The sequence below is a fragment of the Hyla sarda genome, chromosome 8 (genome assembly GCF_029499605.1).
Source record: "Hyla sarda isolate aHylSar1 chromosome 8, aHylSar1.hap1, whole genome shotgun sequence".
In the NCBI taxonomy this organism is placed as follows: Eukaryota; Metazoa; Chordata; class Amphibia; order Anura; family Hylidae; genus Hyla; species Hyla sarda.
This window is the reverse complement of record NC_079196.1, coordinates 116354786-116371658: the sequence shown is the minus strand read 5'-3', so window position 1 is coordinate 116371658 and position 16873 is coordinate 116354786. Positions and strand designations below refer to the sequence as shown.

At 43.5% G+C, this 16873-nt stretch overlaps 10 pseudogenes; all 10 read right to left on the bottom strand.

Moving 5' to 3' along the window:
• Window positions 1-117: 117 nt before the first annotated feature.
• On the bottom strand, window positions 118-381 carry LOC130289828 (U2 spliceosomal RNA; annotated as a pseudogene).
• A 1463-nt stretch (window positions 382-1844) lies between these two features.
• LOC130288933 (U2 spliceosomal RNA) lies at window positions 1845-2108 on the bottom strand (annotated as a pseudogene).
• A 1473-nt stretch (window positions 2109-3581) lies between these two features.
• Window positions 3582-3845, bottom strand: LOC130288932 (U2 spliceosomal RNA; annotated as a pseudogene).
• A 1477-nt stretch (window positions 3846-5322) lies between these two features.
• LOC130288930 (U2 spliceosomal RNA) lies at window positions 5323-5586 on the bottom strand (annotated as a pseudogene).
• A 1472-nt stretch (window positions 5587-7058) lies between these two features.
• LOC130288929 (U2 spliceosomal RNA) lies at window positions 7059-7322 on the bottom strand (annotated as a pseudogene).
• A 1479-nt stretch (window positions 7323-8801) lies between these two features.
• Window positions 8802-9065, bottom strand: LOC130288928 (U2 spliceosomal RNA; annotated as a pseudogene).
• A 1491-nt stretch (window positions 9066-10556) lies between these two features.
• LOC130288927 (U2 spliceosomal RNA) lies at window positions 10557-10820 on the bottom strand (annotated as a pseudogene).
• Window positions 10821-12293: 1473 nt separating this feature from the next.
• On the bottom strand, window positions 12294-12558 carry LOC130289114 (U2 spliceosomal RNA; annotated as a pseudogene).
• A 1468-nt stretch (window positions 12559-14026) lies between these two features.
• LOC130289113 (U2 spliceosomal RNA) lies at window positions 14027-14291 on the bottom strand (annotated as a pseudogene).
• A 1459-nt stretch (window positions 14292-15750) lies between these two features.
• On the bottom strand, window positions 15751-16015 carry LOC130289112 (U2 spliceosomal RNA; annotated as a pseudogene).
• Window positions 16016-16873: the final 858 nt, after the last annotated feature.

Below are 16873 nucleotides of genomic sequence, written 5' to 3'. Positions count from 1 at the left end.
TGAATAGACGTTCATAAACCAGTCAGTGCAACTCATCATTTTGGTCTCCAATTCTCAAACTCAAATTCTCACCCACGGAGGATTAAATGAGAATCTTTCTTGTTTAACACTGGAATGGGGTGGTGCACTGTTCACTACCCGAATATACTGCCACATTGGGTCAATGCATAGGGCGACAGAAGCAAGCTTCCAAATCAGCTCCCTTTCTCAAAAATCCATTTAATTTATGGTCCCCAGATAGGGAACGTATGTATCAGTATGTGCTCACAAGTCACCCAAGTGCAAGTATTCACACAAAAAAAAACGTGCCTCAGGATGCGATCTGTCGCAAGATCCTTTCTTTTTTTACACTTGATCTAAGCCAAAAGGCCTAGAGGGGATAACCGGGAAAGGGGTGGACCCAACCATGTCCCCTTCATGAGCACTCACATTACTCATAGGAATGGAAGGAAGGCTGGCAGCCAACCAGCCTCCCATACACTCTCTGGGTGGGTGGCAGTCAGCCACCCATACATACATACAGCACAGGCTAAACCCACATCATCACTTAAAAAAAGGACAGGCGACCATTGCACTCTGATGGAGCATTTAGCAATGCAATCCATAGCCTGGCTTTTGCCTGAACCCCCATCACTCCTCCTCTTGCATATAAGACAATATTTCAGATCTGCATATGAAAACAACACGCCTACCTTTGTTGCACATAGCTGCCTGCCTGTCTCTAGTTACCCCACTGGCTGTAGCTGCGTCCCTTCCGACATGGAATAACACCAACTGTAACGATAAACTGAAAATTAACAGTATAAACCTGCATCATTTTGGACTCTGGTATTTGCTGAATCCGGGTGACCTGACAATCGATGGTGGTGCCGCTGGTGATTCTGGCCTTCTTGGAATCTGTTGGGCCTATGTGTTAGCTCACACATCACTTGGGTATCCATGGTAACTACCACAACATGGTCATCTGCAGTTTACATCTAGCCCGTGGCATTGAATGGCATTTTAAAAGTGCTAAGGGTCCTGGTGCAATAATCCTCCCATGAGGATCAGCCTCAACGGCTTTGTAGATTGCACTCATGTCAGCAACTCCATATACATTTTTTTTTCTTCATGCTTCTTTCTTCATCCTTTTTTCTTTCTGTCATTCAGACTTTCATTCATTCGATCTCTCTCACTCACTTGCTTTAACTCATTTGTTCTCACTCACTCACTCACTCAATCACTCACTCACTCATTCACTCTCACTCACTCTCACTCTCTCACTCACTCGCTCACTAAGTCAGTCTCTCTCTCTCTCTCTCTTTTTCTTTTTATATATATTTTTTTCCGTCTTCTTCTTCTTCTTCTTCTTCAGACCCTGTCATAGCACTAATGCCTTTCCAATACCACCAGCAGATGGAGACACTCCATTGCAACATTGGTTGTGAGCAGCAGTTTCTAAAAACAAATGCCTCATGGCGGATTTCCCATCCATCAATGGATGGTAAATTTTGTTTTTATCATTCACTGACCACAGATACCAATGCATGGTCAAGCAACAGCAATGACACACCCTTGTGTATAGGCATGAGACCCTCACGTCATTTAACAGGATTCAGCACCACCCACAAGACAGCTACCTGTCATGTCATGTCAAACCTGCACAGGTGTGCTAGATTATTATTATTTAGTTTTATTTTATTTTTTTACACCAATCAGTGTGCAAACATGGTCATTAAAACGCTAAATGAATAGACGTTCATAAACCAGTCAGTGCAACTCATCATTTTGGTCTCCAATTCTCAAACTCAAATTCTCACCCACGGAGGATTAAATGAGAATCTTTCTTGTTTAACACTGGAATGGGGTGGTGCACTGTTCACTACCCGAATATACTGCCACATCGGGTCAATGCATAGGGCGACAGAAGCAAGCTTCCAAATCAGCTCCCTTTCTCAAAAATCCATTTAATTTATGGTCCCCAGATAGGGAACGTATGTATCAGTATGTGCTCACAAGTCACCCAAGTGCAAGTATTCACACAAAAAAAAACGTGCCTCAGGATGCGATCTGTCGCAAGATCCTTTCTTTTTTTACACTTGATCTAAGCCAAAAGGCCTAGAGGGGATAACCGGGAAAGGGGTGGACCCAACCATGTCCCCTTCATGAGCACTCACATTACTCATAGGAATGGAAGGAAGGCTGGCAGCCAACCAGCCCCCCATACACTCTCTGGGTGGGTGGCAGTCAGCCACCCATACATACATACAGCACAGGCTAAACCCACATCATCACTTAAAAAAAGGACAGGCGACCATTGCACTCTGATGGAGCATTTAGCAATGCAATCCATAGCCTGGCTTTTGCCTGAACCCCCATCACTCCTCCTCTTGCATATAAGACAATATTTCAGATCTGCATATGAAAACAACACGCCTACCTTTGTTGCACATAGCTGCCTGCCTGTCTCTAGTTACCCCACTGGCTGTAGCTGCGTCCCTTCCGACATGGAATAACACCAACTGTAACGATAAACTGAAAATTAACAGTATAAACCTGCATCATTTTGGACTCTGGTATTTGCTGAATCCGGGTGACCTGACAATCGATGGTGGTGCCGCTGGTGATTCTGGCCTTCTTGGAATCTGTTGAGCCTATGTGTTAGCTCACACATCACTTGGGTATCCATGGTAACTACCACAACATGGTCATCTGCAGTTTACATCTAGCCCGTGGCATTGAATGGCATTTTAAAAGTGCTAAGGGTCCTGGTGCAATAATCCTCCCATGAGGATCAGCCTCAACGGCTTTGTAGATTGCACTCATGTCAGCAACTCCATATACATTTTTTTTTCTTCATGCTTCTTTCTTCATCCTTTTTTCTTTCTGTCATTCAGACTTTCATTCATTCGATCTCTCTCACTCACTTGCTTTAACTCATTTGTTCTCACTCACTCACTCACTCACTCAATCACTCATTCACTCTCACTCACTCTCACTCTCTCACTCACTCGCTCACTAAGTCAGTCTCTCTCTCTCTCTCTCTCTTTTTCTTTTTATATATATTTTTTTCCGTCTTCTTCTTCTTCTTCTTCTTCTTCTTCTTCTTCAGACCCTGTCATAGCACTAATGCCTTTCCAATACCACCAGCAGATGGAGACACTCCATTGCAACATTGGTTGTGAGCAGCAGTTTCTAAAAACAAATGCCTCATGGCGGATTTCCCATCCATCAATGGATGGTAAATTTTGTTTTTATCATTCACTGACCACAGATACCAATGCATGGTCAAGCAACAGCAATGACACACCCTTGTGTATAGGCATGAGACCCTCACGTCATTTAACAGGATTCAGCACCACCCACAAGACAGCTACCTGTCATGTCATGTCAAACCTGCACAGGTGTGCTAGATTATTATTATTTAGTTTTATTTTATTTTTTTACACCAATCAGTGTGCAAACATGGTCATTAAAACGCTAAATGAATAGACGTTCATAAACCAGTCAGTGCAACTCATCATTTTGGTCTCCAATTCTCAAACTCAAATTCTCACCCACGGAGGATTAAATGAGAATCTTTCTTGTTTAACACTGGAATGGGGTGGTGCACTGTTCACTACCCGAATATACTGCCACATCGGGTCAATGCATAGGGCGACAGAAGCAAGCTTCCAAATCAGCTCCCTTTCTCAAAAATCCATTTAATTTATGGTCCCCAGATAGGGAACGTATGTATCAGTATGTGCTCACAAGTCACCCAAGTGCAAGTATTCACACAAAAAAAAACGTGCCTCAGGATGCGATCTGTCGCAAGATCCTTTCTTTTTTTACACTTGATCTAAGCCAAAAGGCCTAGAGGGGATAACCGGGAAAGGGGTGGACCCAACCATGTCCCCTTCATGAGCACTCACATTACTCATAGGAATGGAAGGAAGGCTGGCAGCCAACCAGCCTCCCATACACTCTCTGGGTGGGTGGCAGTCAGCCACCCATACATACATACAGCACAGGCTAAACCCACATCATCACTTAAAAAAAGGACAGGCGACCATTGCACTCTGATGGAGCATTTAGTAATGCAATCCATAGCCTGGCTTTTGCCTGAACCCCCATCACTCCTCCTCTTGCATATAAGACAATATTTCAGATCTGCATATGAAAACAACACGCCTACCTTTGTTGCACATAGCTGCCTGCCTGTCTCTAGTTACCCCACTGGCTGTAGCTGCGTCCCTTCCGACATGGAATAACACCAACTGTAACGATAAACTGAAAATTAACAGTATAAACCTGCATCATTTTGGACTCTGGTATTTGCTGAATCCGGGTGACCTGACAATCGATGGTGGTGCCGCTGGTGATTCTGGTCTTCTTGGAATCTGTTGGGCCTATGTGTTAGCTCACACATCACTTGGGTATCCATGGTAACTACCACAACATGGTCATCTGCAGTTTACATCTAGCCCGTGGCATTGAATGGCATTTTAAAAGTGCTAAGGGTCCTGGTGCAATAATCCTCCCATGAGGATCAGCCTCAACGGCTTTGTAGATTGCACTCATGTCAGCAACTCCATATACATTTTTTTTTCTTCATGCTTCTTTCTTCATCCTTTTTTCTTTCTGTCATTCAGACTTTCATTCATTCGATCTCTCTCACTCACTTGCTTTAACTCATTTGTTCTCACTCACTCACTCACTCACTCAATCACTCACTCACTCATTCATTCACTCTCACTCACTCTCACTCTCTCACTCACTCGCTCACTAAGTCAGTCTCTCTCTCTCTCTCTCTTTTTCTTTTTATATATATTTTTTTCCGTCTTCTTCTTCTTCTTCTTCTTCTTCTTCAGACCCTGTCATAGCACTAATGCATTTCCAATACCACCAGCAGATGGAGACACTCCATTGCAACATTGGTTGTGAGCAGCAGTTTCTAAAAACAAATGCCTCATGGCGGATTTCCCATCCATCAATGGATGGTAAATTTTGTTTTTATCATTCACTGACCACAGATACCAATGCATGGTCAAGCAACAGCAATGACACACCCTTGTGTATAGGCATGAGACCCTCACGTCATTTAACAGGATTCAGCACCACCCACAAGACAGCTACCTGTCATGTCATGTCAAACCTGCACAGGTGTGCTAGATTATTATTATTTAGTTTTATTTTATTTTTTTACACCAATCAGTGTGCAAACATGGTCATTAAAACGCTAAATGAATAGACGTTCATAAACCAGTCAGTGCAACTCATCATTTTGGTCTCCAATTCTCAAACTCAAATTCTCACCCACGGAGGATTAAATGAGAATCTTTCTTGTTTAACACTGGAATGGGGTGGTGCACTGTTCACTACCCGAATATACTGCCACATCGGGTCAATGCATAGGGCGACAGAAGCAAGCTTCCAAATCAGCTCCCTTTCTCAAAAATCCATTTAATTTATGGTCCCCAGATAGGGAACGTATGTATCAGTATGTGCTCACAAGTCACCCAAGTGCAAGTATTCACACAAAAAAAAACGTGCCTCAGGATGCGATCTGTCGCAAGATCCTTTCTTTTTTTACACTTGATCTAAGCCAAAAGGCCTAGAGGGGATAACCGGGAAAGGGGTGGACCCAACCATGTCCCCTTCATGAGCACTCACATTACTCATAGGAATGGAAGGAAGGCTGGCAGCCAACCAGCCTCCCATACACTCTCTGGGTGGGTGGCAGTCAGCCACCCATACATACATACAGCACAGGCTAAACCCACATCATCACTTAAAAAAAGGACAGGCGACCATTGCACTCTGATGGAGCATTTAGCAATGCAATCCATAGCCTGGCTTTTGCCTGAACCCCCATCACTCCTCCTCTTGCATATAAGACAATATTTCAGATCTGCATATGAAAACAACACGCCTACCTTTGTTGCACATAGCTGCCTGCCTGTCTCTAGTTACCCCACTGGCTGTAGCTGCGTCCCTTCCGACATGGAATAACACCAACTGTAACGATAAACTGAAAATTAACAGTATAAACCTGCATCATTTTGGACTCTGGTATTTGCTGAATCCGGGTGACCTGACAATCGATGGTGGTGCCGCTGGTGATTCTGGCCTTCTTGGAATCTGTTGGGCCTATGTGTTAGCTCACACATCACTTGGGTATCCATGGTAACTACCACAACATGGTCATCTGCAGTTTACATCTAGCCCGTGGCATTGAATGGCATTTTAAAAGTGCTAAGGGTCCTGGTGCAATAATCCTCCCATGAGGATCAGCCTCAACGGCTTTGTAGATTGCACTCATGTCAGCAACTCCATATACATTTTTTTTTCTTCATGCTTCTTTCTTCATCCTTTTTTCTTTCTGTCATTCAGACTTTCATTCATTCGATCTCTCTCACTCACTTGCTTTAACTCATTTGTTCTCACTCACTCACTCACTCACTCAATCACTCACTCACTCATTCACTCTCACTCACTCTCACTCTCTCACTCACTCGCTCACTAAGTCAGTCTCTCTCTCTCTCTCTCTCTTTTTCTTTTTATATATATTTTTTTCCGTCTTCTTCTTCTTCTTCTTCTTCTTCAGACCCTGTCATAGCACTAATGCCTTTCCAATACCACCAGCAGATGGAGACACTCCATTGCAACATTGGTTGTGAGCAGCAGTTTCTAAAAACAAATGCCTCATGGCGGATTTCCCATCCATCAATGGATGGTAAATTTTGTTTTTATCATTCACTGACCACAGATACCAATGCATGGTCAAGCAACAGCAATGACACACCCTTGTGTATAGGCATGAGACCCTCACGTCATTTAACAGGATTCAGCACCACCCACAAGACAGCTACCTGTCATGTCATGTCAAACCTGCACAGGTGTGCTAGATTATTATTATTTAGTTTTATTTTATTTTTTTACACCAATCAGTGTGCAAACATGGTCATTAAAACGCTAAATGAATAGACGTTCATAAACCAGTCAGTGCAACTCATCATTTTGGTCTCCAATTCTCAAACTCAAATTCTCACCCACGGAGGATTAAATGAGAATCTTTCTTGTTTAACACTGGAATGGGGTGGTGCACTGTTCACTACCCGAATATACTGCCACATCGGGTCAATGCATAGGGCGACAGAAGCAAGCTTCCAAATCAGCTCCCTTTCTCAAAAATCCATTTAATTTATGGTCCCCAGATAGGGAACGTATGTATCAGTATGTGCTCACAAGTCACCCAAGTGCAAGTATTCACACAAAAAAAAACGTGCCTCAGGATGCGATCTGTCGCAAGATCCTTTCTTTTTTTACACTTGATCTAAGCCAAAAGGCCTAGAGGGGATAACCGGGAAAGGGGTGGACCCAACCATGTCCCCTTCATGAGCACTCACATTACTCATAGGAATGGAAGGAAGGCTGGCAGCCAACCAGCCTCCCATACACTCTCTGGGTGGGTGGCAGTCAGCCACCCATACATACATACAGCACAGGCTAAACCCACATCATCACTTAAAAAAAGGACAGGCGACCATTGCACTCTGATGGAGCATTTAGCAATGCAATCCATAGCCTGGCTTTTGCCTGAACCCCCATCACTCCTCCTCTTGCATATAAGACAATATTTCAGATCTGCATATGAAAACAACACGCCTACCTTTGTTGCACATAGCTGCCTGCCTGTCTCTAGTTACCCCACTGGCTGTAGCTGCGTCTCTTCCGACATGGAATAACACCAACTGTAACGATAAACTGAAAATTAACAGTATAAACCTGCATCATTTTGGACTCTGGTATTTGCTGAATCCGGGTGACCTGACAATCGATGGTGGTGCCGCTGGTGATTCTGGTCTTCTTGGAATCTGTTGGGCCTATGTGTTAGCTCACACATCACTTGGGTATCCATGGTAACTACCACAACATGGTCATCTGCAGTTTACATCTAGCCCGTGGCATTGAATGGCATTTTAAAAGTGCTAAGGGTCCTGGTGCAATAATCCTCCCATGAGGATCAGCCTCAACGGCTTTGTAGATTGCACTCATGTCAGCAACTCCATATACATTTTTTTTTCTTCATGCTTCTTTCTTCATCCTTTTTTCTTTCTGTCATTCAGACTTTCATTCATTCGATCTCTCTCACTCACTTGCTTTAACTCATTTGTTCTCACTCACTCACTCACTCACTCAATCACTCACTCACTCATTCATTCACTCTCACTCACTCTCACTCTCTCACTCACTCGCTCACTAAGTCAGTCTCTCTCTCTCTCTCTCTCTTTTTCTTTTTATATATATTTTTTTCCGTCTTCTTCTTCTTCTTCTTCTTCTTCTTCAGACCCTGTCATAGCACTAATGCCTTTCCAATACCACCAGCAGATGGAGACACTCCATTGCAACATTGGTTGTGAGCAGCAGTTTCTAAAAACAAATGCCTCATGGCGGATTTCCCATCCATCAATGGATGGTAAATTTTGTTTTTATCATTCACTGACCACAGATACCAATGCATGGTCAAGCAACAGCAATGACACACCCTTGTGTATAGGCATGAGACCCTCACGTCATTTAACAGGATTCAGCACCACCCACAAGACAGCTACCTGTCATGTCATGTCAAACCTGCACAGGTGTGCTAGATTATTATTATTTAGTTTTATTTTATTTTTTTACACCAATCAGTGTGCAAACATGGTCATTAAAACGCTAAATGAATAGACGTTCATAAACCAGTCAGTGCAACTCATCATTTTGGTCTCCAATTCTCAAACTCAAATTCTCACCCACGGAGGATTAAATGAGAATCTTTCTTGTTTAACACTGGAATGGGGTGGTGCACTGTTCACTACCCGAATATACTGCCACATCGGGTCAATGCATAGGGCGACAGAAGCAAGCTTCCAAATCAGCTCCCTTTCTCAAAAATCCATTTAATTTATGGTCCCCAGATAGGGAACGTATGTATCAGTATGTGCTCACAAGTCACCCAAGTGCAAGTATTCACACAAAAAAAAACGTGCCTCAGGATGCGATCTGTCGCAAGATCCTTTCTTTTTTTACACTTGATCTAAGCCAAAAGGCCTAGAGGGGATAACCGGGAAAGGGGTGGACCCAACCATGTCCCCTTCATGAGCACTCACATTACTCATAGGAATGGAAGGAAGGCTGGCAGCCAACCAGCCTCCCATACACTCTCTGGGTGGGTGGCAGTCAGCCACCCATACATACATACAGCACAGGCTAAACCCACATCATCACTTAAAAAAAGGACAGGCGACCATTGCACTCTGATGGAGCATTTAGCAATGCAATCCATAGCCTGGCTTTTGCCTGAACCCCCATCACTCCTCCTCTTGCATATAAGACAATATTTCAGATCTGCATATGAAAACAACACGCCTACCTTTGTTGCACATAGCTGCCTGCCTGTCTCTAGTTACCCCACTGGCTGTAGCTGCGTCCCTTCCGACATGGAATAACACCAACTGTAACGATAAACTGAAAATTAACAGTATAAACCTGCATCATTTTGGACTCTGGTATTTGCTGAATCCGGGTGACCTGACAATCGATGGTGGTGCCGCTGGTGATTCTGGCCTTCTTGGAATCTGTTGGGCCTATGTGTTAGCTCACACATCACTTGGGTATCCATGGTAACTACCACAACATGGTCATCTGCAGTTTACATCTAGCCCGTGGCATTGAATGGCATTTTAAAAGTGCTAAGGGTCCTGGTGCAATAATCCTCCCATGAGGATCAGCCTCAACGGCTTTGTAGATTGCACTCATGTCAGCAACTCCATATACATTTTTTTTTCTTCATGCTTCTTTCTTCATCCTTTTTTCTTTCTGTCATTCAGACTTTCATTCATTCGATCTCTCTCACTCACTTGCTTTAACTCATTTGTTCTCACTCACTCACTCACTCACTCAATCACTCACTCACTCATTCATTCACTCTCACTCACTCTCACTCTCTCACTCACTCGCTCACTAAGTCAGTCTCTCTCTCTCTCTCTCTCTTTTTCTTTTTATATATATTTTTTTCCGTCTTCTTCTTCTTCTTCTTCTTCTTCTTCTTCTTCTTCTTCAGACCCTGTCATAGCACTAATGCCTTTCCAATACCACCAGCAGATGGAGACACTCCATTGCAACATTGGTTGTGAGCAGCAGTTTCTAAAAACAAATGCCTCATGGCGGATTTCCCATCCATCAATGGATGGTAAATTTTGTTTTTATCATTCACTGACCACAGATACCAATGCATGGTCAAGCAACAGCAATGACACACCCTTGTGTATAGGCATGAGACCCTCACGTCATTTAACAGGATTCAGCACCACCCACAAGACAGCTACCTGTCATGTCATGTCAAACCTGCACAGGTGTGCTAGATTATTATTATTTAGTTTTATTTTATTTTTTTACACCAATCAGTGTGCAAACATGGTCATTAAAACGCTAAATGAATAGACGTTCATAAACCAGTCAGTGCAACTCATCATTTTGGTCTCCAATTCTCAAACTCAAATTCTCACCCACGGAGGATTAAATGAGAATCTTTCTTGTTTAACACTGGAATGGGGTGGTGCACTGTTCACTACCCGAATATACTGCCACATCGGGTCAATGCATAGGGCGACAGAAGCAAGCTTCCAAATCAGCTCCCTTTCTCAAAAATCCATTTAATTTATGGTCCCCAGATAGGGAACGTATGTATCAGTATGTGCTCACAAGTCACCCAAGTGCAAGTATTCACACAAAAAAAAACGTGCCTCAGGATGCGATCTGTCGCAAGATCCTTTCTTTTTTTACACTTGATCTAAGCCAAAAGGCCTAGAGGGGATAACCGGGAAAGGGGTGGACCCAACCATGTCCCCTTCATGAGCACTCACATTACTCATAGGAATGGAAGGAAGGCTGGCAGCCAACCAGCCTCCCATACACTCTCTGGGTGGGTGGCAGTCAGCCACCCATACATACATACAGCACAGGCTAAACCCACATCATCACTTAAAAAAAGGACAGGCGACCATTGCACTCTGATGGAGCATTTAGCAATGCAATCCATAGCCTGGCTTTTGCCTGAACCCCCATCACTCCTCCTCTTGCATATAAGACAATATTTCAGATCTGCATATGAAAACAACACGCCTACCTTTGTTGCACATAGCTGCCTGCCTGTCTCTAGTTACCCCACTGGCTGTAGCTGCGTCCCTTCCGACATGGAATAACACCAACTGTAACGATAAACTGAAAATTAACAGTATAAACCTGCATCATTTTGGACTCTGGTATTTGCTGAATCCGGGTGACCTGACAATCGATGGTGGTGCCGCTGGTGATTCTGGCCTTCTTGGAATCTGTTGGGCCTATGTGTTAGCTCACACATCACTTGGGTATCCATGGTAACTACCACAACATGGTCATCTGCAGTTTACATCTAGCCCGTGGCATTGAATGGCATTTTAAAAGTGCTAAGGGTCCTGGTGCAATAATCCTCCCATGAGGATCAGCCTCAACGGCTTTGTAGATTGCACTCATGTCAGCAACTCCATATACATTTTTTTTTCTTCATGCTTCTTTCTTCATCCTTTTTTCTTTCTGTCATTCAGACTTTCATTCATTCGATCTCTCTCACTCACTTGCTTTAACTCATTTGTTCTCACTCACTCACTCACTCACTCAATCACTCACTCACTCATTCATTCACTCTCACTCACTCTCACTCTCTCACTCACTCGCTCACTAAGTCAGTCTCTCTCTCTCTCTCTCTCTTTTTCTTTTTATATATATTTTTTTCCGTCTTCTTCTTCTTCTTCTTCTTCAGACCCTGTCATAGCACTAATGCCTTTCCAATACCACCAGCAGATGGAGACACTCCATTGCAACATTGGTTGTGAGCAGCAGTTTCTAAAAACAAATGCCTCATGGCGGATTTCCCATCCATCAATGGATGGTAAATTTTGTTTTTATCATTCACTGACCACAGATACCAATGCATGGTCAAGCAACAGCAATGACACACCCTTGTGTATAGGCATGAGACCCTCACGTCATTTAACAGGATTCAGCACCACCCACAAGACAGCTACCTGTCATGTCATGTCAAACCTGCACAGGTGTGCTAGATTATTATTATTTAGTTTTATTTTATTTTTTTACACCAATCAGTGTGCAAACATGGTCATTAAAACGCTAAATGAATAGACGTTCATAAACCAGTCAGTGCAACTCATCATTTTGGTCTCCAATTCTCAAACTCAAATTCTCACCCACGGAGGATTAAATGAGAATCTTTCTTGTTTAACACTGGAATGGGGTGGTGCACTGTTCACTACCCGAATATACTGCCACATCGGGTCAATGCATAGGGCGACAGAAGCAAGCTTCCAAATCAGCTCCCTTTCTCAAAAATCCATTTAATTTATGGTCCCCAGATAGGGAACGTATGTATCAGTATGTGCTCACAAGTCACCCAAGTGCAAGTATTCACACAAAAAAAAAACGTGCCTCAGGATGCGATCTGTCGCAAGATCCTTTCTTTTTTTACACTTGATCTAAGCCAAAAGGCCTAGAGGGGATAACCGGGAAAGGGGTGGACCCAACCATGTCCCCTTCATGAGCACTCACATTACTCATAGGAATGGAAGGAAGGCTGGCAGCCAACCAGCCTCCCATACACTCTCTGGGTGGGTGGCAGTCAGCCACCCATACATACATACAGCACAGGCTAAACCCACATCATCACTTAAAAAAAGGACAGGCGACCATTGCACTCTGATGGAGCATTTAGCAATGCAATCCATAGCCTGGCTTTTGCCTGAACCCCCATCACTCCTCCTCTTGCATATAAGACAATATTTCAGATCTGCATATGAAAACAACACGCCTACCTTTGTTGCACATAGCTGCCTGCCTGTCTCTAGTTACCCCACTGGCTGTAGCTGCGTCCCTTCCGACATGGAATAACACCAACTGTAACGATAAACTGAAAATTAACAGTATAAACCTGCATCATTTTGGACTCTGGTATTTGCTGAATCCGGGTGACCTGACAATCGATGGTGGTGCCGCTGGTGATTCTGGCCTTCTTGGAATCTGTTGGGCCTATGTGTTAGCTCACACATCACTTGGGTATCCATGGTAACTACCACAACATGGTCATCTGCAGTTTACATCTAGCCCGTGGCATTGAATGGCATTTTAAAAGTGCTAAGGGTCCTGGTGCAATAATCCTCCCATGAGGATCAGCCTCAACGGCTTTGTAGATTGCACTCATGTCAGCAACTCCATATACATTTTTTTTTCTTCATGCTTCTTTCTTCATCCTTTTTTCTTTCTGTCATTCAGACTTTCATTCATTCGATCTCTCTCACTCACTTGCTTTAACTCATTTGTTCTCACTCACTCACTCACTCAATCACTCACTCACTCATTCACTCTCACTCACTCTCACTCTCTCACTCACTCGCTCACTAAGTCAGTCTCTCTCTCTCTCTCTCTCTTTTTCTTTTTATATATATTTTTTTCCGTCTTCTTCTTCTTCTTCTTCTTCTTCAGACCCTGTCATAGCACTAATGCCTTTCCAATACCACCAGCAGATGGAGACACTCCATTGCAACATTGGTTGTGAGCAGCAGTTTCTAAAAACAAATGCCTCATGGCGGATTTCCCATCCATCAATGGATGGTAAATTTTGTTTTTATCATTCACTGACCACAGATACCAATGCATGGTCAAGCAACAGCAATGACACACCCTTGTGTATAGGCATGAGGCCCTCACGTCATTTAACAGGATTCAGCACCACCCACAAGACAGCTACCTGTCATGTCATGTCAAACCTGCACAGGTGTGCTAGATTATTATTATTTAGTTTTATTTTATTTTTTTACACCAATCAGTGTGCAAACATGGTCATTAAAACGCTAAATGAATAGACGTTCATAAACCAGTCAGTGCAACTCATCATTTTGGTCTCCAATTCTCAAACTCAAATTCTCACCCACGGAGGATTAAATGAGAATCTTTCTTGTTTAACACTGGAATGGGGTGGTGCACTGTTCACTACCCGAATATACTGCCACATCGGGTCAATGCATAGGGCGACAGAAGCAAGCTTCCAAATCAGCTCCCTTTCTCAAAAATCCATTTAATTTATGGTCCCCAGATAGGGAACGTATGTATCAGTATGTGCTCACAAGTCACCCAAGTGCAAGTATTCACACAAAAAAAAAACGTGCCTCAGGATGCGATCTGTCGCAAGATCCTTTCTTTTTTTACACTTGATCTAAGCCAAAAGGCCTAGAGGGGATAACCGGGAAAGGGGTGGACCCAACCATGTCCCCTTCATGAGCACTCACATTACTCATAGGAATGGAAGGAAGGCTGGCAGCCAACCAGCCTCCCATACACTCTCTGGGTGGGTGGCAGTCAGCCACCCATACATACATACAGCACAGGCTAAACCCACATCATCACTTAAAAAAAGGACAGGCGACCATTGCACTCTGATGGAGCATTTAGCAATGCAATCCATAGCCTGGCTTTTGCCTGAACCCCCATCACTCCTCCTCTTGCATATAAGACAATATTTCAGATCTGCATATGAAAACAACACGCCTACCTTTGTTGCACATAGCTGCCTGCCTGTCTCTAGTTACCCCACTGGCTGTAGCTGCGTCCCTTCCGACATGGAATAACACCAACTGTAACGATAAACTGAAAATTAACAGTATAAACCTGCATCATTTTGGACTCTGGTATTTGCTGAATCCGGGTGACCTGACAATCGATGGTGGTGCCGCTGGTGATTCTGGCCTTCTTGGAATCTGTTGGGCCTATGTGTTAGCTCACACATCACTTGGGTATCCATGGTAACTACCACAACATGGTCATCTGCAGTTTACATCTAGCCCGTGGCATTGAATGGCATTTTAAAAGTGCTAAGGGTCCTGGTGCAATAATCCTCCCATGAGGATCAGCCTCAACGGCTTTGTAGATTGCACTCATGTCAGCAACTCCATATACATTTTTTTTTCTTCATGCTTCTTTCTTCATCCTTTTTTCTTTCTGTCATTCAGACTTTCATTCATTCGATCTCTCTCACTCACTTGCTTTAACTCATTTGTTCTCACTCACTCACTCACTCAATCACTCACTCACTCATTCACTCTCACTCACTCTCACTCTCTCACTCACTCGCTCACTAAGTCAGTCTCTCTCTCTCTCTTTTTCTTTTTATATATATTTTTTTCCGTCTTCTTCTTCTTCTTCTTCTTCAGACCCTGTCATAGCACTAATGCCTTTCCAATACCACCAGCAGATGGAGACACTCCATTGCAACATTGGTTGTGAGCAGCAGTTTCTAAAAACAAATGCCTCATGGCGGATTTCCCATCCATCAATGGATGGTAAATTTTGTTTTTATCATTCACTGACCACAGATACCAATGCATGGTCAAGCAACAGCAATGACACACCCTTGTGTATAGGCATGAGACCCTCACGTCATTTAACAGGATTCAGCACCACCCACAAGACAGCTACCTGTCATGTCATGTCAAACCTGCACAGGTGTGCTAGATTATTATTATTTAGTTTTATTTTATTTTTTTACACCAATCAGTGTGCAAACATGGTCATTAAAACGCTAAATGAATAGACGTTCATAAACCAGTCAGTGCAACTCATCATTTTGGTCTCCAATTCTCAAACTCAAATTCTCACCCACGGAGGATTAAATGAGAATCTTTCTTGTTTAACACTGGAATGGGGTGGTGCACTGTTCACTACCCGAATATACTGCCACATCGGGTCAATGCATAGGGCGACAGAAGCAAGCTTCCAAATCAGCTCCCTTTCTCAAAAATCCATTTAATTTATGGTCCCCAGATAGGGAACGTATGTATCAGTATGTGCTCACAAGTCACCCAAGTGCAAGTATTCACACAAAAAAAAAACGTGCCTCAGGATGCGATCTGTCGCAAGATCCTTTCTTTTTTTACACTTGATCTAAGCCAAAAGGCCTAGAGGGGATAACCGGGAAAGGGGTGGACCCAACCATGTCCCCTTCATGAGCACTCACATTACTCATAGGAATGGAAGGAAGGCTGGCAGCCAACCAGCCTCCCATACACTCTCTGGGTGGGTGGCAGTCAGCCACCCATACATACATACAGCACAGGCTAAACCCACATCATCACTTAAAAAAAGGACAGGCGACCATTGCACTCTGATGGAGCATTTAGCAATGCAATCCATAGCCTGGCTTTTGCCTGAACCCCCATCACTCCTCCTCTTGCATATAAGACAATATTTCAGATCTGCATATGAAAACAACACGCCTACCTTTGTTGCACATAGCTGCCTGCCTGTCTCTAGTTACCCCACTGGCTGTAGCTGCGTCCCTTCCGACATGGAATAACACCAACTGTAACGATAAACTGAAAATTAACAGTATAAACCTGCATCATTTTGGACTCTGGTATTTGCTGAATCCGGGTGACCTGACAATCGATGGTGGTGCCGCTGGTGATTCTGGCCTTCTTGGAATCTGTTGGGCCTATGTGTTAGCTCACACATCACTTGGGTATCCATGGTAACTACCACAACATGGTCATCTGCAGTTTACATCTAGCCCGTGGCATTGAATGGCATTTTAAAAGTGCTAAGGGTCCTGGTGCAATAATCCTCCCATGAGGATCAGCCTCAACGGCTTTGTAGATTGCACTCATGTCAGCAACTCCATATACATTTTTTTTTCTTCATGCTTCTTTCTTCATCCTTTTTTCTTTCTGTCATTCAGACTTTCATTCATTCGATCTCTCTCACTCACTTGCTTTAACTCATTTGTTCTCACTCACTCACTCACTCAATCACTCACTCACTCATTCAC